We start from the raw sequence: 21,639 nt of genomic DNA, 5'->3' as shown, positions 1-21,639 counted from the left end.
TTTGAAGGAGGTGATCACATTAAGGGGAATGCAAATAGAGCACTTTTTGGAGAGAAATAAAAGCTTGAAAAGCGCCCCCTGTAAAGTCTGTGGATACATTTTGTTATGGGATGAATAAAAGAGAGAAAACAGGGGACCCTGGTCAAATGCAGGTGAGTTTACAGGTATGGGATAGGGGCAGGGCACAAGTCCTAAAAAAAGAAGTGGGGGACGATGTCGTCACAACAGGAAGTGATGTCACAAAAGGCGGCTTGCACTCAGTTGCAGTTTATAGTTATCGAGCTCCGGGTAAAATAAGCGGGAGGCGCCGTCTACCCGCGTGTTACCCCGACTCGAGCCCTGGATAGAGCTACTGCTTTCAGCGCAGAAGCGATTCTGATAAAGTTTCTTCACTACAGCTGAGCATTTTAGTCCAGCCATGGACTTAGCCATACACCTGCCTACCACTTTGTGTGTTAATCTTGTCATCTACCCAACTATCCGCCTTTCCATCCATGTTCACATCCACCCTCTCATCCATGCAGCTAATCCACTGAGCCCTCTCCCTGCCCCTCTACCCTTTAGTTCATTATTTCATCCCTCTGTCCATTTATCAATATTCGCCCTTTGTCATTAGAGTGCATGTGCTTCAACTACTAATGACTTTATGAGTCCTGTCCAGCTTACTCCAGCTTTCACCTCCTCTCCAGTCACAAGTCAGCTAGCTTACAGTGACCATTCGAAAACCGAAATCTGGTATATTTCGCAAACAAAATGTATGACTACAATTTTGCAGGAAGGATGGGGCATACAACAAATTAATTGGCAGCACTCCTTAACATCGAACACACAGACCTGGAGGCACTGAGAGTAATTAAATGCCACTTTTACACACAGTATCATCTGTGTTAATTAAATTGCTTTGTTATAAGAGCCGTAACATGTGAAAACTTGCCTACACCTGTCTCTTAGCTAAATGCTCCCTTAAAAGTGACTACCTGTGGGGTCATGACCTCTGCAGTCGATTTAACTTTTACAGAAAGCCTGGTGAAAAAGTGACGCATCGCTGCGTGAAAACAGCGATGCGTCACTTTTCATTGCGCCCTCCTTGCGACACCAATGATGCGCCATATTTACATTATAACGCATCATTGCGCAAGGAGTTACAGATAGGCCAGTATTTCTGACGTATCTGTAAGCGCAAAAGTGACGCATTCCTCGAGTGTGTCACAAAAGTGACGCAACTCCAGCAATGCGTCCTTTCACAAAGGGCCTGCGTCAGTCTTACGCCTGCTGTGAGGCAGGCGAAAGATTTTGACGCAACGGTGTCCTAAAAGTGACACAGTGAAATCTCGTAGATTTCACAGCGTCACTTCTACGATCCTTCCTTGCGTCAATACGCCCCCCTTGCGTACATTATACCTGGCGCAGGTATAATGTGGCGCAGGGGTTTACAAAATGACGCTACAAGGTGCATTTTTTATGCCACTGGTGCGTCACAAAAAGTGACGCACCGGCGGCGTAAAAGTGACGCAAGGGCTCATAAATGAGGCCCCTTTTTTTATCTCGATCTCTCAAGCACTAATGGTAGATCTTTAACAATACTGTGAAAAATCGGTCAGCTAACCTGATCTCTTCTTTTTTTAATCTTCTTTAAAGTGGACTCTTCTTTAACAAAGTTCTGGCCAAGTGGGAAGGCGTTGTGTGCGCTACTATCCTTTGTCACTCCTAGGTAATACTAGGCAAAAATTTTCTTAGGTAACCTGCTTTGATTGTGACTGCAGCCTTCCTCTTTTGTAAGCAACCATGATAATGGCAACAGAGCAAGTCAGCATGGACTCCTTGTGGTGTTTGTTGCAGGAGTATATTCATGTAACAAGCTCCCTTGATGAGTTGGCACAGACCTTTCTCCACCATTGAGCACCGTCGCCCTATCCCAAACTGCCAACAAAGCTGATGTAGTCATTTTAGTCCACCACCGCTGCAACTGGAGCCCACCCCCTTCACTGTCCGAGCCTATCCATTGTACCACACCATACCATAAGTCATGTGATACTAGGGTGACCAGAATTTTACAGCAAAAAAATGGAACATTTCACAAACTAGAAGAAGGACTATAATTTTACGTCAAGTAAACGCACAGAATGACAGCGCTCAGGCAGTAACAACATACATAAGATGCTATTTTTAAAGCCAGTAGCTTGCCTGTGAATTAAATTGCTTTCTTGGAACAACAACTGCTAACTATCCCCGCTTTGTAAAACATAGAAAACACCTCCCCCGTTTTTTGTCAACCCTCTCCAAAAACTGGGACATAAGCTACATTTCTAGAAATCTGCCCGGACAGCTGGTGAAAAACGGGGACCATCCAGACAAATCCGGGACGCCATATCACCTTATGTGATACCTGTGTGATGTGAGGCCACATCTGTGCTAGAAACTACAGCATTGCCATAGGGAGAACAGTACAGTGCTCTCTGGATTGCTTAAGATTGACAGTGGTGGCAGAATTTATTTGGAAGTAGTCAGACAGGCCTTTTTACCTGTGCCTGAGGATGGGTGAGCAGCCTACTTGCCTCGTTGTAAAGTTTCAGCCAGGCTATTTATCCAGGCCCTTTGATACATTCAGCATTTATGCAGTTTGTGTATGTCAAGTTCATCTTCAGGTGGCTCCCGACAGACACCTGAAGGACCATCACGCAGACCCTCATCACCAGCAGACTGGACTATGGAAACACACTCTATGTAGGAATCGCTGCACACCTACTGAAGAGACTCCAGGCAATACATAACTCAGCGGCAAGACTCAGACTCTACCTCCCAAGAAGAACCCACATCACACCACATCGCAGGAAACTACACTGGCTTCTTTGTAGAGATGCCAGTCCAAGAAGCTAACTCGCGCCTACACGTCCCTGCACAATGAAGGACCAGCATACATCAACAAATGCCTGACCCTTCACCAATTGACCAAACTTCTTCAATCAGATACCCTTTCCTTTGCATACACCCCACAGATTAGTCGAGCCAACAGCGGAGGACGCTCCTTCTCGCACCTGGCAGCCAAGGCTTGGAACAACCCTCCTCTGCACCTCAGAACCACACTATCACTCCAGCAATTCAGAAGAGAACTAAAGTCCTGGTCAAACCTCCACGCAGTAGCAAACAGCTCCAGCGTCCTGAAACCCTCAAAGGTGATTTGCTGCACGTTTTAAATGTTGGATTGGTTGATTGTCATACTTATGTGTAGTGGTCTGAGCCAAGAGTGGGTTGGCCCTGTTTGACAATGGGCCCATCGGAATCCATCTTCCACCAGAGGAAGTGCCTGTAGCCAGCCAGACAGGCATAGTGTACAGCAGGGGTCTCCAATCTTTTGTGTAGTAAGAGCTACTTGAGCTCAATGAAAATCACTGTGAGCTACTAAGATATTGAGGCCCTCATTTACTTATTTTTGGTGGTGGGCAGCGTCACGAGCCTTCCTGCTGCGCTGTCCTTCATCAAAAGAAAAGGGCAGGAATGCATGATATCTAAGGCTCACAAATGGCTGCCATGCGCTAACAGAGGCACCCATGGGACAAGGGGGTCTAAGTTGAATTCAGGTTGCTGTTATGGAGGAAGGGACAACTTCCTTCACAATAACAACCCTCATGCCAACCCTGGGAGGTGCAGGCTTTTGACGCATTCCCAGGTTTACAGCATGTTGTAAATCTATATGGGTAAGCCCAGTGTGCCGCTGGAACGTCATAAAAAGTGACGTTCCTGAGGCACACTGAGGGGCTGATTTACAAGCCCCTTGCATGACTTTTGCACCGCTGTTGCGTCACTCTTGTGACAGAGCTGCATAAATGTTGCGATCCATTTACAGCGTGACACATCGAGGGAGATGCGTCACGTTGTAAAGCCCTGCTTCACATCATACCTGCATCAGGTATAATGTATGTAGGGTGGGCGTTCCCTTGCAAAAAGCCATGTAGAACTGAAGCAGTGAAATCTACAAGATTTCACTGCGTCAAAATCCCTGTGCCAGCTCCAACCAGGGGTACGGTATGATGCAGGGTTTTTTGAGTGGGACTCACCCATCTATTGTGGCACATTGCAGGAGTTGCATCACTTTCATGAACAACTCCAGCAATGCGTAACTTTTGCGCCAACAGATGCGTCAGAATTTCTGACGCATCTTTTAATCCTTGCACCATGGAGCACTGTATTGTAAATACAGCACATCTATAGTGGCGCAAGGACATTCGGAGCTGGCGCAAAGAAACCAACGCATGCGTCAGTTCCTTGTAAATCTGCCCCTTGGTTTGTAAATAAGTCCCTTAGTATAGTAATATTGACCAGATCAAACAAGTATACGTTAGTGACCACTATATGTAAAATTACTACCAGTGATCACTTCAGCGCATCAGAAAGAGTTGCCAGCAGTGAGTTAAATAAGGCTTTGTCGATTTGGAATGGCTCTACCTGGGTATTACAAAACAGCCACAGCTGCAATGCCCCTGGCACAAAAATAATGATAGTAGTAATAAGTCTCCCCATTACATTTATTGATCAAAAATCAGCTTTAAATATATTTTGGACATGGTACATTTTTTCTCTCACCATCAGCTCATGAGCTGTGAAAGTGCATACATTTTTGTCTTGAATACGCAATTTTGGCATACATACATTAATTCAACAAGAACAAGCTTCTATTTAGAAGACTGGGGTGCATACAGGAGAGCTACTTACAGGTAGTTGAATAGCTACCAGTAGCTCACCAGCTACTCATTGGAGAAGCCTAGTGCATAGCTGTTGTGTAAGAAGGATGGAGACAGCTGGCAGTTTAAAAATGCAGGGATTGGTGTTGGCCATGTTTTGCCTTGTGTCCCTCCTTAATGACACCTCCATTAAGCTTGAGTAGAGGGTTTGGAGATCCAGAGGCAGCTGTCTCATTAGAAGTATGAGGCAAGCTATGTGTCAGACCTTCCCCCTTTTGTTACACTCAAGGTGTCACTCCCAAAAGATTTATAGGCTCAAACTGCAAAGGTTGTCCTCTCCTTTGTGCCTGTGCTTTGGGTGTCTGGAACTATGTCGAAGCCCCTGTCACCACCACAACGTCACTTTTTCCGACATTGTGGTGGCTTAATGCTGCCTTGTAAATTGTAAATAAGCCACCCTTTCACGCTATGCTTAGCGCGAATGGGGTGGGCAGTGGTTGTTGCCGTGAGCATTCCACTGCAACATCCATTGATTTAGATGCGGCCCCCTATGTACAACGTCAGCGTACATAGGAGACAGCGCCCAAATTAAAACCAAAGAAAACCTGGGGGCATATTATCAAGGGGGTTTATCTCTGCTTTTTTGGCTTTAAAAGCCAAGAAAGCGTAGATAAAATTATCTCCCTATTACCTAGCTGTCGCTAACACCAGTTAGCGACAGCTAGTAGGAGATAGAGACCATCTTGGGCCCCACTTTGCATGTCAGAGATATTTATCACTAATGACATGCAAAGTGGGCATGCCAAGATGTTAGCGACTGGAAACAGTCACTAACATGGCTATCTCCTATTACCAACTTAAAAGCTAACACTTGCCCCATAGCAGTTCTTAGCCATGTTATCCAATGGGAGGTGGATAACATGGCTAAGAGCATTAGCTCGGTAATGCATGAATATCGCGGACTTTTCAGCGATATTCATGCATTTCGGCAGATTTTTATCGCTTAGGAGATAAACCTTGATAATAGCAAGGTTCCTAAGCGATAAAAATCGCCGCAGCTCGGCGATAAAAATATTGCCGCTAAACCAACATAGCGATAATTATCGCTAGTTGTTGGTAATATGCCCCTAGTCTTAAATTGGCGAAATGAAGAGAAATGTATTATTTCTCCACGTTTTTGCTTTTTCCATGTGTGCTGCTTTGTGCAGCTCACATGGAAAAAGCAAACTGCCATAGATTGTTTATGTACAGGAAAGTCTCCCTTCCTGTATATAAACAATCTGTGAAAAAAAATCAATTTTGTGACTTTCATGTGTGCTGCATGAAGCAGCACATATAAAAGTGATAAAATAGCATTTTAGGATTATTTATGAGCAGGAAGGGCCACCTTCCTGCACATAAACAATCCTCCCCTGCACGCAAACACCCTTGCACTATGGTGCAAGGGTCCCTGCGTTTGTGCTACACTGCTAAGTCTACTGCCATCACAGGGAGAAATGCAAGGCTGCACCATATGGTGCAGCCTTGTGTTGCAGAAGTGGTGGAGTGAGGTGTTAAGCCATGACGGCTAATGCCTCCCTCCGCCTCTACATATCCCCCTATGTGTCTCAGCACCACCTCCTTTTGCCTCATGCATTCACCCAAGGAGAACACTAGCATTAGACTGATCAAAGAGAAGAGGAGAGGAGTTGGCCTAACGGCTATGGCGGTCGACCTCAAATCTAGGGAACCGGGTTCCTGGCAAGGACGCCAACATCCTGTGATTCTAGGCAAATCACTTAATCTCCCCGTGCCTAACAAAAATGAATGTATCCTCATGTAAAATGCAATTGGTGCTCGTGTAAAGCGCTCTGATACCGGATACCTTCTGGTCAAGTGCACGCTATATAAAACTCCGTAAAAAAAAAGATGGATGCATGAACTGGGCAGTTCAGACTGATCTTGTTCCCAAGTGTAGATGAGCAATAGACAACACATCCTGGAAAATGAGCTGAAATGAAGGACTGTCACTGTTGTGAAAGAGGTGGTTTAGATCGACCTACCCCTGTCTGTTACTTCCATTTCTATTAATTTGTTGAGAAAGGAGAGGTTGGAAATGGGGTGGTAACCTCATAATATCTTTGGATCTATAGCTTTCTTTGTTGATAGGGTGTAATGATGGTACGCTTCAGAGAGCCAGGCACATTTCTCAATTGGAGGGCATTAATTAAGTTAGATGGGTATATCGCCAGACACCGGAGACATGGTCTGAACTGAAGCAGGAGCTCAGTGAAAGTCTCTTCTACGTATCTTACAGCACATTTTGGATTCATCGGAGTGTGGATTGTGAGATTGGTGATCCTAGTTTCAGTTTACACATTTTATGCCACCGTTTGGCGGTGGCGATCCGCCTACCAAAAACCACCGGCTGCCTCTAATATTCCCCCGCCATGGCGGGGGGACCCCGGCGGACGGGAAGACCTTCCGCCGGTTTTCCGCCGGTAGGCAATCCGCCCGATTGCCTACCGGGTGGAAAAGCAGTACATTTGGTGGCGATGTCTGGTAGACACCGCCATCCATATTACTATGAGGGCGGGGATGTGTCTTTCTGTGGTGGCAAAGCGGAAAGGCAGGCGTTTTTCAGTGATTCTGGGGGGTGAGGGGTGCACATGGGGAGTACCTATGGTACCCCAGCAGTTCCATGCAAAACATGGCAGTCACCGTGCGGTGCCTGCCATGTTGTGCATTGAAGTGCACAGCTTGCCTTACTGGCATTGTGGTGGGCAGTGCTGACTGCACCGCCCGCCACAATGACAGGAATGCTGGATGGCGGGCACATCCTAATGTCCCCCACAGGACCCCCGCCCTTATGGCGGGCAGTCCCTTTTTGCGTTGGGATCCTAATGTGCCCCCTGGTGTCTAGGGTCAATATTATAGAACACCATCATGGTATCGGGTCTCTTGAACTGGGTTCCTTGCACCATCAATTAATTCCAAGTCCTTTAAGGAGGTATTCAGACAACATATCGAAAAAGAAATATCAAGAGGCAAAAATATCGAGTTAAAAATGTCATGATGCAAAAATATCATGTGCAAAAATATCGATGTTTAGGTAAGTAATATCAATGTTTAAAATATCTATGTTGTTAATATCGATATTAAAAATATCTCTGTTGTTAATATTGTTTACAAAAGATTGTTGTTATTAATATCGTTTTTTAATTATTTTTATGTATTTTGGTATAAATTTTAATTGTATATGTCATACGATGTTTGTATGATTATTTTACATGTTGTTTTAATATAGTTTGTACATTTATTGCTATTTTTTACATTTAATGTAATAGTTTATTGTTATTTTTAGTACCACAGCGGGTTGTGGAGTTTATAGGTGTGTAGGGTGGGAAGTAAGTTAATTGTTATTAATTAATATTCCATTTTTAAATGATATTAATTAATTAATTCCTAATTAATTATATTACTTTTATAATAATGTTTTCTAATTATGTTGAGTTTCAGGTTTGGATTTTGGGGTTTATAGGGGTATAGGGTCGGAAGTAATTTGATTATAATGAATTAATATACTTTTTTTAATTATTATTAATTATTTAATTGATAAATTATGTAAATTGTGTGATTCATGTAATTTATATTTATATTTTAGTGTGAGTTCTTGTTTTTCTAGGGGTAAAGGGTGTGAAGGAAATGAATTATAATAATTACTAATTAATATTAATTATTAATCATCATTCAATTGATAATTAAATATGTAAATTATGTAATTAGATATTAGTTAAGGTATATATCAGGTGAAGGTTGTTGAGTTCGTAAGGGCTAAAAGGTGGTAAGTTAATTAAATATAATATAGTTATAGGGTAGGAAGTTATTTAGGTTTTGTAAATGTAAAAAAATTAATATTTTTTTAATTGTTTTCTGTTATCTATTAATTGTGTTATGGTCTTTAATTGTAAATAACATTATTATTGTTTTTTGTTATTATTGTGAGAATATAGTCTGGCATTTTAATTATATTAATTTTATTAATAATATTTGTTGAAATTTAAAATATTTATTAAACATTGTAATACATATATATACATAATTAATGTTTTGCTCTGTTTAAAAAAAGTATATATATATTTCTATTTTTGTTTATTCAATGTAGTTGTTAAAATATTTTATTTGTTTGAAATTAACTACTCTCTCTCCCTCACAGACTGGAGTGGGAATATTACATTTTACCCCTTCACAATCCAACACTTTCCCTACTGTTGCACTGATTGTAGTGGGAATAGTAAATTATTATTACACCTCCTGAGTCCAACACTTTCCCTACTTTTCACACCGACTGGAATGGGAATAGTACATTTTGCCCCTCCGGTATCCAATGCTTTCCCTACTTTTGAACAGTAATGTGTACCCATCCTAAGTCCAACTCTTTCCTACTGTTGCACAGACTTGAGTTGTAATAATATATTGTCACCTCTCCTGATTCCTACCCTTTCCCTACTGTTGCACTGGCTGAGGTGGGAATAGTACATTTTACCCCTCCGCAATCTAACACTTTTACTACTGTTGCAATGAATGAAGTGGGAATAGTAATTTGTAGCCCTTCTGGGTCCAAAACGTTGCCTACTGTTCCACAGACCAGAGTGGGAATAGTAATTTTGACCCCATCTGAGTCAAATGGTTTCCCTTCAGTTGCACAGATTAGAGTGGGAACAGTACATTTTACCCTTCCTGGTGGGCTAGTTGGTCCCCAGGGAGCCTCGAGATTGAAGAGGAATTAATTCCCCAATGTAAAACGCGCCACAGTGCGTATTTGCAGACAAGTCACCTCAGGCCCCGCCCCCTTCCTTCGCCATTGCGCAAACGCACCCCCTGGTGAATTGTAAGTTAGGGAATTTATTCCCCTTCAATACTGAGGGTCCTTGAGGACCAACTAGCCCACCATGTACCTCCAGTCTGGGCCAGGGAGCTGCGTTGCAGAGAGGTGTTCAGAGGCCACACCCCTTTTTACACCTCTCTGCAACGCAGCTCTGTGGCGCTTACTGGAGGTACCTAGTGGGCTAGTTGGATCCCAGGGACCCTCAGTATTCAAGGGGACTTAATCTCCCAACTTAAAATGGCCAAAGGGCGTGTTTACACAGTGGTGAAGGGAGGGTACGGGGCCTGAGGTGACGTGTGCAAAAGCGCCCTGTGGCGCGTTTTAAATTGGGAAATAATTCTTCTTCAATCTTGAGGGCCCTCTGCAACAGCGCTTACTAGAGGTACCTAGTGGGCTGTTTTGACCCTAGGGACCCTCAGGATTGAAGGGGACTTTGGGGCATATTACCTAGAAGTGCGTTAGAAAACGCACAACGCACATTCCCATATCGCCAGCTATCGCCGGATTTTTTCGCCGTGATAGCACGCAATTATCAATGCGCATCACGTAGGCGAAATTAAATCTGGCGATAGTCGGTGATATGGCACATTAGCGCATGAAAACAAACGTTGTTTTCATGCGCTAATGTGTGCATTGATAATATGGGGGTCATGGAATCAGCGTTATGATCCACACCCCCATGTTATCAATGCCCTAACACCTGGTCAGAGCAGGCGTTGGGAGACCAGCGATAAACAAGTTTATCGCAGGTCTGCCTCTCCCAACGCCTGCCTTGGTAATAGGGTGTTCCCACCTCCAACCACATTTTACAAGTGGTTGGACGTGGGAACGCCCACTTTGCATGTCATTAGCGATGTTTGTCGCCGACATGCAAAGTGGGCTTGAGCCAGGCGTTAAAATGCCCCTGTGGATAGGGCTCTAAAAGTATCGCCGCTTTCTCGGCACAATGCGCCGAAAAAGCGGCGATACTTCCCCTTGCTAATATGCCCCTTAATCCCCCAACTTAAAACTGCGACAGGGCATTTTAAGTTGGGGAAATAATTCCCCTTCAATCCTGAGGGCCCTTGAGGGCTAACTAGCTAACTAGCCCACCAGGTGCTTCCAGTAAGCGCCACTGCACTGCATTGCAGAGAGGTGGTCCAGGCCGTGCCCCTTTTTACACCTTTCTACAACGCAGCTCTGTGGCGCTTACTGGAGGTACCTAGTGGGCTAGTTGGACCGTAGGGACCCTCAGGATTCAAGGGGACTTAGGGGCATATCAGCAAGGGCCGGAGTTAAAATTATCGCCGCTTTAGCGTCCGTTTTCGGACGAAAAGCGGAGATAATTTTAATGCCCTATTAGCAAGGATGCAAAGTGGGCGTTCCTCCCCAGAATAACGGGAGAAATGTCGCTAAGTGACATCTCTCCTATTATCAAGCCTCACGCAAAGAAGCATAGCGACAAGAAAAGTAGCAATCTCTTTGTTATCGCTACTTTCCTTACGCCTGCTTTGAAACTGACTTAGCCATGATATCCTATGGATGGTGGATATCATGGCTAAGTATGTGTAGCCCTATCAGCAAACTATCGCCAAAATTTGTGCGATTATCGCTGGATTTCCAGCGATATTCGCACAGTTGGCAGCTTGCGCTCTGAATTTTATGGCTTTGGAGATAAGCGTTACTGATAGCACGCTATATCCGCGATAAAATTCAGAGTTGGCCGGCGATAATTATCCTCGCGCTAAGAGCACTGAGCGATAATTATAGCCAGCCCTTGCTGTTATGCCCCTTAATCTACCAACTTAAAACGGCCACAGAGTGTGTTTACACAGTGAGGAAGGGAGGGGACGGGGCCTGAGGTGACGTGTGCAAACACGCTCTGTGGCTCATTTTAAGTAGGGGAAATAATTCCCCTTCAATCCTGAGGGCCTTTGAGGGCTAACTAGCCCACCAGGTGCTTCCAGTAAGCGCCACTGCACTGCATTGCAGAGAGGTGGTCCAGGCCGTGCCCCTTTTTACACCTTTCTACAACGCAGCTCTGTGGCGCTTACTGGAGGTACCTAGTGGGCTGGTTGGACCCTAGGGACCCTCAGGATTCAAGGGGACTTAGGGGCATATCAGCAAGGGCCAGAGTTAAAATTATCGCCGTTTTAGCGTCCATTTTCGGACAAAAAGCGGCGATAATTTTAACGCCCTATTAGCAAGGACACGCTAACACTTGAAACCATGCTTCTTCGCCCTTTGCCTTATCGCCCAGCTTTGCATCTCTAATGAGATGCAAAGTGGGCGTTCCTCCCCAGAATTACGGGAGAAATGTCGCTAAGTGACATTTCTCCTATAATCAAGCCTCACGTAAAGAAGCATAGCGACAAGAAAAGTAGCGATAACCTCTGTAATCGCTACTTTCCTTACGCCTGCTTTGAAACTGACTTAGCCATGATATCCTATGGATGGTGGATATCATGGCTAAGTATGTGTAGCCCTGTCAGCAAACTATCGCCAAAAGTTGTGCGATTATCGCTGGATTTCCAGCGATATTCGCACAGTTATCTGTTTGCGCTCTGAATTTTATGGCTTTGGAGATAAGCGTTACTGATAGCACGCTATCTCTGCGATAATATTCAGAGTTGGCTGGCGATAATTATCCTCGCGCTAAGAGCGCTGAGCGATAATTATCGCCAGACCTTGCTGTTATGCCCCTTAATCTCCCAACTTAAAAGGGCCACAGAGTGTGTTTACACAGTGGGGAAGGGAGGGGACGGGCCTGAGGTGACGTGTGCAAACACGCCCTGTGGCGCATTTTAAGTTGGGGAAATAATTCCCCTTCAATCCCGAGGGCCCCTGGGAATAACTAGCCCACCAGGTGCTTCCAGTAAGCGCCACTGCGCTACGTTGTAGAGAGGTGGTCCAGGCCGTGCCCCTTTTTACACCTCTCTGCAACGCAGCTCTGTGGCGCTTACTGGAGGTACCTAGTGGGTTAATTGGACCCTAGGGACCCTCAGGATTCAAGGGGACTTAATCTCCCAACTTAAAACGGCCACAGGGCGCGTTTACACAGTTGTGAAGGGAGGGGACGGGGCCTGGGGTGAAGTGTGCAAACACGCCCTGTGGCGCGTTTTAAATTGGGAAAATAATTCCCCTTCAATCCTGGGGGCCCCTAAGGGCCAAATAGCCCACCAGGTGCTTCGAGTAAGCGCCACGGCGCTGCGTTGCAGAGAGGTGGTCCAGGCCGTGTCCCTTTTTATACCACTCTGCAATGTAGCTTTATGGCGCTTACTGGAGGTACCTAGTGGGCTAGTTGTACCCTAGGGACTCTCAGGATTCCAGGGGTCTTTATCCCCCAAATTAAAACGACCACAGGGCGTGTTTGCACACATGTCACCTCAGGCGCCCCCCTTCACCAGTGTGCAAACTCCCCCTGTGGCACGTTTTAAGAGGTAGTTTTAATCCCCCTGCCCTATTATGTACTAGGGTCCTACAGAGGAGGCCATAGTAATCACAGGGGCACCCTAATGTATAGTGCTCCCTCGTGTATGTAGGTGTTTTCACTGTATTCTAAGTGTCTTTTAGCACAGCACTGGCTCTAGGACTGGTTAGCCAGAGTCAGTTACCACCTGTACCCATCTGAAAAAGTTGAGGGTACAGGATGATTTTGCAACAAGGCCTCTTTCTGCTCTTCGGTTTGTTCTTTCTGCACGCCTTCCTTCTTCCTGAACTTTTCTTCGTCTTTGAGGACTTCTGTTGCTTCTTTCCTTCTTTCTTTTCCTTCTTTCTGTGCGTTTTTTCTTCTTTCTTCACATGTCCTACCTCTGTAGGCATAGTTAGAAACTAGCATTTAAAAACCTTAGAAGTGCACTTAAAAAAAACATAGGTTTCAGGCATGTTATAGTTACAAAATTTGCTTTTAAAAACACCTTTGAAATTCACTGAAAAAACAATAGGTTTCAGGCACGTTATAGTTAGAAATTAGCATTTAAAAAACCTTTGAAATTCACTGAAAAAACCATAGATTTCAGATACGTTATAATTAGGAATTAGCATTTAAAAAACTTAGAAATTCACTGAAAAAAACATAGGTTTTAACGGTGTTATAGTTAGCTGGACATTTCACTCGTACAAAACCATAGACATTTCTCTGTTTGGTTAGTTCTGCTAACTATAACTTGTGCGCCCGCAATGCTCTGCTGATGATGTCACATATTACATGATTCATGACATGGAAAGTGACTTCACTGATGACATCACTGATGACATCTCTAATGACATCACTGATGACATCACTGATGACATCATTCATGTGACAAGCTGATACACCTCATCACACACTCGTGTAACCTTTGATCACACACAGCGTCATAAATCTGGAGATGTGTCTTGTTCTATGAGTGTTGTGTGGGAACATCCACACCAACACGTATGGAACACCCCTTCCAAGCAAAGTGCTTTGTGTGAAGGGATTGTATTTACAAGGAGAAGAAAAGTTACACAAGATGGCTTTTCCTCTCTCTGGGCCCGATTCACAGAATGAACTTAAGACTCAATCCTAAACTTAGTACTATTTTGGTATTCACAGAATGCACTTACTACTTTTGACATTCACAGAAGTTAAGATTTTGTCTAAAGTTTTAAGACAAACTTAAGACAGACTTAAGACAGACTTAAGACAAACTTAAGACAGACTTAAGACAAAATCCTAACTTAAGTCTGTCTTAAGTTAGAATTTTGTCTCAAGTTTGTCTTAAGACAAACTTAAGACAGACTTAAGACAGACTTAAGACAAATTTAAGAAAGACTGAAGACAAAATCCTAACTTAAGTCTGTCTTAAGTTTGTCTTCAGTCTGTCTTAAGTTTGTCTTAAGACAAACAAGACACAATCCTAACTTCTGTGAATACCAAAAGTAGTATGTTCATTCTGTGAATGCCAAAAGTAGTAAGTTATTGAGTTTTTATACCAGCAGACAGACCAAGAAAATAAATACCAAAATAAATACGCTATAAAACATCAACAGCAAAAGACACAATGATACATATACAAATATAACCAACAGACTCATTACTGCCCCATCCATTTCTATATTGGTAACCATATTTTACACCCGAACATTTTCCGTCTAATACCCTTAAGTTTGTACAAAGAAGATTCAAGATGATATATAGATAACAATTTAGCTTGCCATTTTACAAAATTTGGTGGTTCCGGGTCTATCCATTGCGAAGTAATACAAAATCTATATACAGACATGCTTAGAAAAACAAAAGCTTCTTCTGCTGTCGACCATTTGTACAATGTATTCTCTTCCACACCGAATATAACCAGTTGTGCAGTTAATTTTACCCCAATGCCCAGACTGTTCTTAAGATATCTCTCAATCTATACTACTATTATAAAGAGAGAACTTGCACCTTTTGGCCAGGTAAACTCAGGAACCACAGCACCAATCACAACACCCAATACAGCGTTGGAAAGGGCAGTTGCAGCAGAAGGACATAGGCTATGCAGACGCCCACCATATACATTTAAAATGTAAAAGAACCGTGCCAGCAAAGTAGTCCCTTGTGGGCGTGTCTGCATTGTGCTGTGGGTGTGTTCTGGGGCGTGACAATCATTGGGGGCATTCTGTCACGAGTGTTGTTTTTTCTTCCCAGGTTCTATACATTCCTGCTCCCTTTAAATAGTAATTCAGTGGAGGTCCCATTCTCTTAGACCCACCCCAAGCACAGTTATGGGCAAAAATACAACTAAAAGGCCCTGCAAAGCATTATGGGATAAGCTTAGCATATTTTTTTAGCATTCATGAAAGGGTTTCAATGTTTTTGAATTTTACTCATCAGGGCCATCTTGGGACGACGAGGTGAACTGCAGCTTGATGTATAATATTTTAAATGCTATTGCATTTGCCTCATCAGGGACATCTAGGGACGGCGATGTGAACTGCAGCTTGATAAATAATATTTTAAATGCTATTGCATTTGCATCATCAGGGACATCTAGGGACATGAGGTGAACTGCAGCTTGATGTGTAATATTAAATGCTATTGCATTTGCCTCATCAGGGACATCTCAGCATACCCATCCCACTCGGAGTGACAAATGCAAAAACAACAGTTGATGGACAGAATGCAGAACAATGTCATACATTCACCACAGTACAGAGATCTGGGCCTAAATCCATAGTTTTTTTGCACTCCACACCACCCCAGTTCAGACATGGCCATATGCAAATCAGCCTTGACCCTGTGCCTCATGGGAACAGTCCAGCCCGAAGGGCGGAACGTACCACACGCCCCCAGCATTTGTCACGCCCCCCCAGCACAAGCCCACAGCACAACACAGACTTTTTAAATGTATATGGTGGGCGTGCGCCTAGCCTATGTCCTTCTGCTGCAACTGCCCTTTCCAACGCTGTATTGGGTGTTGCGATTGGTGGTGTACTTTTTGAGTTTACCTGGCTCAAAGGACACAGCTCTCTCTTTATAATAGTAGAATAGATTAGATCTGACATCAACAGCTGCTTCCAAATTAATATTCATGTCACCACATAGTACCATAGGCACAGACCATTGAGCTAGTTCTAAGTTTAGGCAGTTAAATAACTCAGCATCATCTAGATTTGGTCCATATGCATTACATAGTGTAAACCTCGTTTGGCATACTTTGATCCCTGAAATAGCCCAACGACCCCATTTATCAGCTGCTACATTAAGAATACTTCCAAAACCTCGTCTTTTCAAAATCGCCACTCCTCTTTTCATCCCTGTTTGTTTGGAACACACTATCAGTTCCATACCCATTGATTTTAAGTACCCTCGGTTGTGCCATGAAATATGTGTTTCTTATAGACATAATATGTCTACCTTTAAAATCTGCATGAGTTTCCCCAGGACCTGCCGCTTTTTAGGATCATTAAGGCCACAAATATTTAAAGAACAAATTTTAGTTTTCATAAATGGTGGCATAACTAATGATTAGTTCAACCTTTGGCTGTCTCTGCTGTTGATTCCTATTGCAAACAACCAAAACATTACTTACAATTTGTACCATATTTATAGATATATCTAGCACTGTCATATGGATACTTCGTTACATATATTGCGTTAAGTTAGCATGAGTGTATTACATGTTTAAACAGCCGTTTTTCCTTTGGCTTCAGTTTTGCACACGACACCTACTTGTTGTTGTCGCTTTCACCCTAGAAGCGGTGAGGTGGTTTATTTGGAATAATATGTTATTTCTATGCTATCAGCTTTGCCTGGTACACTTGGTACAACTGTCTGCACACTGAGAGCTGAACAGTCTAAGATTAACCTAACACAAGGTTGCTGGAAGGCCTGATCCTCGCACCACATTAGACATAACACAAATAATGTTGATGCCAACATTTTGGGCTCTACGCGGGTTTAAGATAGAGTTACACGGAATGAACGACACACTTGGTGCTGCGCATGAAGAGAGCTGGTAGCTGTTGATGTGATCTACTCCTACTGACATTTAGAGGTATGGGGCCGCCCTGCTAAAGCCCGAATGAGACCTTCATATATATAAAATAATATGATAAATAGGGTGCGCGAAATATAGGTGATATAGATTTCTATAGATTTTGCATTATAACATGCTATCACCATTTGCTTACTATGGATTAGTGACTATGCTACTGACTCTGATTTTTATAATCTGCATTTTGGTATTATACAAGATACTGCGTTTGAGAACTTTGCATTGAATAATAAATATTTCAAACTTGCACTTGTGTTCTTTGACTCTCAGTTTTGGTTTGAAATGATTATATAACGAAAGAGTGTTCATGTGTTCCACGATTCCTGAGGTATTCTAAAGTTCATGTTCTGGTTTGTCTAAGACATGGATCATTCCATAATGAGCCATGAGACACTGTAGCTAGCTAGGTAAGGGGATTTCTGATACTGAGATGAGTTTTGGATCATCCTAACTCACTGAGGTTCTAGATCTCTATGCACAGTTCTGTGAGAGAACGGAAACCCTGCTACATGGCGCCCGTACGTTGTTGGCCTTAAAGCATGACACTCGAGTAGTATATCATTCAAACCTTGACACCTTCATTCCCGTTTCCGGTAAACGGTGGTGTCGGAAAAACCTACCTATTTTTTAAATGGGTCTTTTCAAGCTTGAATTCTTCTAAAAACGGTTTCTTTGAATTACTACCCAGTTGTGCTACAAAGTGTTCTTTTTTTTTTTTTTTCTCTTCCTGTGCTACCATGGCCGTGGACATACCGCAGCATAGCCGTGTCGCGGTTCGCGACCACTTGCGGGCATATAATGTCCCTGTGGAAGGCTTGGCTGTGGTTCTAGTGGTGAGTGCGGAACATGCATACCCGTACGAATTGTTTTATTCCTGGGTGACATTTCCGGAAGTGGACGCTAATTCGGGTGTCTTCCATTCATACACTGCCTCGGCTGTACCGGCGGCTTATGCTCCGTACAGGGCACTGGAAGTACCTATCGATGCTTGGCAGCACGGAGTTTGGTTTGGTGGCGCCCTACCCCATTCTTTAACGGCTCCGAGGTTAGGTCCTTTGTCCATTCCGGGCACAAATTGGCCCGCTTTGGGTGGATTTACTCCTCACCCTAATCGCGCTACTTGCAGTGTAGCTGAGCTGCGGCATCTTCATGAAGTCGCGGTTGGAGTGATTAGGGCGCTGGTTCATTACATTGGTCGTAATGTTCATGGCGCAGCCCCCGCAGGTGCGCAGCTTCGAGCGGAACAGGCTGGTTTGAAAATCAGTCCTGTCTTGGTGAATTCCGTTATGGGCAAGAAGCCCCAGGATAAGGATGATTTTCCTTACTGGCTTGCCGAGAAATTCGACCAGCTGGAGGCTGTGTTCCTAATACGACTCCGGGTGAAAAACACCGGATTCTTACGCTTAGTTTACCGAAAGATTTAGCCCCTGAACTTGCTGACTGTGAAACTTGGGGTAAGACTTTTGCAGCGGTTTACTCGAGGTGCTATGGCACCCCGTCTGTGTCAAACCTTTCTGCGGTCCTTAAACGTGTTCAGGATGATCACGGACCGGAGTCGGCGGTTGAATTAGGTATGCGCCTGAGCAGCTCGTTTGAGACGGTTTGCGGTCTTATCCTTGCGAATGTCAAGGGGGATGCAGTGAACTTTCAGGTGGCCAATGCTCTGGCGTTAATTCCCGATGCCGAGAAACCCCGTCAGCTGGCAAGAATTATTGTGGCGGCTTATAAAATGGTTGGCCGCACTTCTAAGGGTTTAAAGGCTTTTTCTGAAAAAGAGAAGAAGCAGCCCAGGGACAGTCTTCGGAAACGGGTGGACAACCCAAGTCCAAAAAACAAAATTGGCCTAAAAAGCAGAATCAGGGTAAGCAACAACAACAGCAGACACAGGTTTCTAGTCCTACGCCTTCGCAGCCTGCGCAGTCAGATCGAGTTTATGATTTGCGCGATCGCGCGACGATTAAATCGCCTGAGAGATTTCAGGCTTCTGACCAACGCTCTCCTCGTTCCTTTCAGGACTCATCGGCTCCGTCAACCGGTGGTGGAGGGGGCGGCAGGGGCAGGGGTGGCCAGCAAGGACGTGGCCAGCCCCGCACGCGAAGTGAAGGGGATCAGCGGGACGACTCTACGCCAAAGAGACCGCAGTTTGCCAAGAAGAAAGTCGCAGCCTTAACGGCGCATCGATATGCCCCAGATAGTGAGAACACGGCTTCGGAATCTGACGTGGGCTCTGACCTTGCTGGACAGCGCGGCGGAGATTACCATAGTGAGAGAGGCCCTCCGTCCACTGTTGAAGGTGACAGCGACTGAAACTTTTATTGTGATTGAAACGGCTGATACACATGTTGCTCCCCCTGAAAGACTTTTTGAAATTGTCCTGTTAATTGAAGGTGACATGCAGCGAACTGTAAAAGGGGTATTTTGGGAAAATCTTTCGGATACGTATGACATTTTGCTTTCGGAGGCTGACTGGCCCCCACCTTTTGTTTTCGCAGCTCCGCGAGGGGAGGAGGTGATCCTCCCCAGTTTCGCGCACACTGTATCGAGAGTGGAAGCGCTGCATTTTGCAGAAGAGTGGGCTCTGGCGCTTGCGCCGGCTGTGTACCGAAATCAGTGTGGCTGGGATAAATTGTCCCCTAGCCATGAGATTCCTTTACGGTCACAGCCGCAGCCACAACCCCAGTATCCCATACGGCGTGAAGCTAAAGCTTCGGTCGCGGCTATCCTTGAACAATTGGAATATCAAGGTGTAATTGAAACGTATGTGTCACCAATAAATAATCCCCTTTTTACTGTTAACAAGCCGGACGGCTCATATCGTCTGGTTTTGGATTACCGGCATTTGAACTCGCATTGCCGTAACTGTGCGGTACAGAATACTCACGGCTCTGCCCTAGTGAATAGTCTTGAGCGTAAACGGTTCAAAACCACGCTTGACATTTCCAATGGTTTTTATGCACATAGATTAGATGGTCTAAGTTCCCAATGGACCAGTTTTACGTGCGGCGGCGTACAAAAAATGTTTAAACGACTCCCAATGGGATATAAGAATAGTCCTGGAGTGTTTTCCGCCCGCATAGTCTCTCTTTTGGAGAGCTTCGATCCAGTTGCATGTTCGTATGTGGATGACATTTATCTCACAGACGACGAACTTTGGGTGCATCTGTGTCGAGTAAATAGCATAATTTGTAACTTTGCAGACATGGGTTACAAGTTTAACTTTGCAAAATCACACATTGCGGAGTACACAGTGTTGTTTCTGGGTTATGAACTTAACCACGAAGGAAAGGGGTTGGCTCCTCACTTCCTGGAGAAATGCGCGCAGTTGCGCTCTCCGACAACACTGAAAAAATTACAGTCTTTACTGGGTTTTTTAAATTTCGGGAGGACATACATTCCGGAATATGCCCAGCGTATCAAGCCTTTATATGCCTTGGTACAACCATCTTTTTCCATATCATGCTGCCTGCCTGAGCATTCAGCCATTCTGCAGTCTTTGCAGGCTGATTTGCTCGCTTCTGACTACTTACAGACTCGTGATAACCAGACCAACCTGGTGATAAGAATTATCCCTGGGACGGTGGGTTTCACGTACCTGACTTTTAATGAAGGGGATACTGTACCTATTGCTTACAAGTCACACTTGTACACTTCGGCTGAACTGCGTTTTTCCACGGTGGAGAAAGTTTTAACGGCTGTGCAGATGGCAATTCTTAAGGAACGTGCCCTGTCGCAGGGAAAGCGCATGTTGGTTGTTACCCCGTGTCCTGCCTTGGAGGCGGTCACGAAAGCCAGTGTACCGAATTCTAAAGCTTTGCACCCTCGGTGGATTCAGTGGGCTACATCCTTGACATCCCAGGATGTCACGTTTATTTTTGACGCCGCTTTACGGTCGCAGGAGTATTTACAGTATGAATTTGTTCATCCTGCTCCTTTAGCGATGCGGCCGTTGGAGGATTTCCATTGTATCATTTACACTGATGGTTCGGCGCAGGTTGCGCATGGCTCTAAACATGCCTACGTTTCCGCTTGCGTCATTGTAGTCGGTGCCATGGTGAACGATGAGTTCAAGTCCAGTGTTGTGCACACGCAAACACTAGGGGACTGCACCACACAATTAGCAGAGCTTCGTGCTCTTATGCTCGCATTGGAGTACGCTGATCCTTGTGTGACGACTTTAATCGTAAGTGATTCTTACTACTGTGTCCAGTCTTACAATGAGAACTTGTTCTTTTGGATTCAGAATGATTTTCGTGATTCCAAAGGTAGCACAATAAAACATAAAATGATCTGGGTCCGAGTGGCGGAACTTAAAGAGAAACTGCCGCTCGTGTTTGTGATTCATACTCTCGGCCACCAGCGCGTGGGGGTCCACGCTGTTGGTAATTCGCTTGCTGATGAGGCAGCGAAGTCTGCGGTATCGAAATACTTGGTTGCAGCAGTCACGAGGTCCAAAAGCAAAATAGATGATGACATCTTGGCGGCTGTTGCTGCCACGGAGAAGGGAGGTAAATATCCTGCGGGGTTCCCTTCGAAGTACACATACCACTTAAGTCCCGATAAGGTTCCTTATGTGAAAATTCCTGAAGTTGGAGAGCGTCTAGTTCCCAACTCGGAT

Source organism: Lissotriton vulgaris, chromosome 1_1, assembly GCF_964263255.1.
Source record: "Lissotriton vulgaris chromosome 1_1, aLisVul1.2, whole genome shotgun sequence".
Lineage (NCBI taxonomy): Eukaryota > Metazoa > Chordata > Amphibia > Caudata > Salamandridae > Lissotriton > Lissotriton vulgaris.
This window is presented reverse-complemented; position numbering follows the sequence as displayed.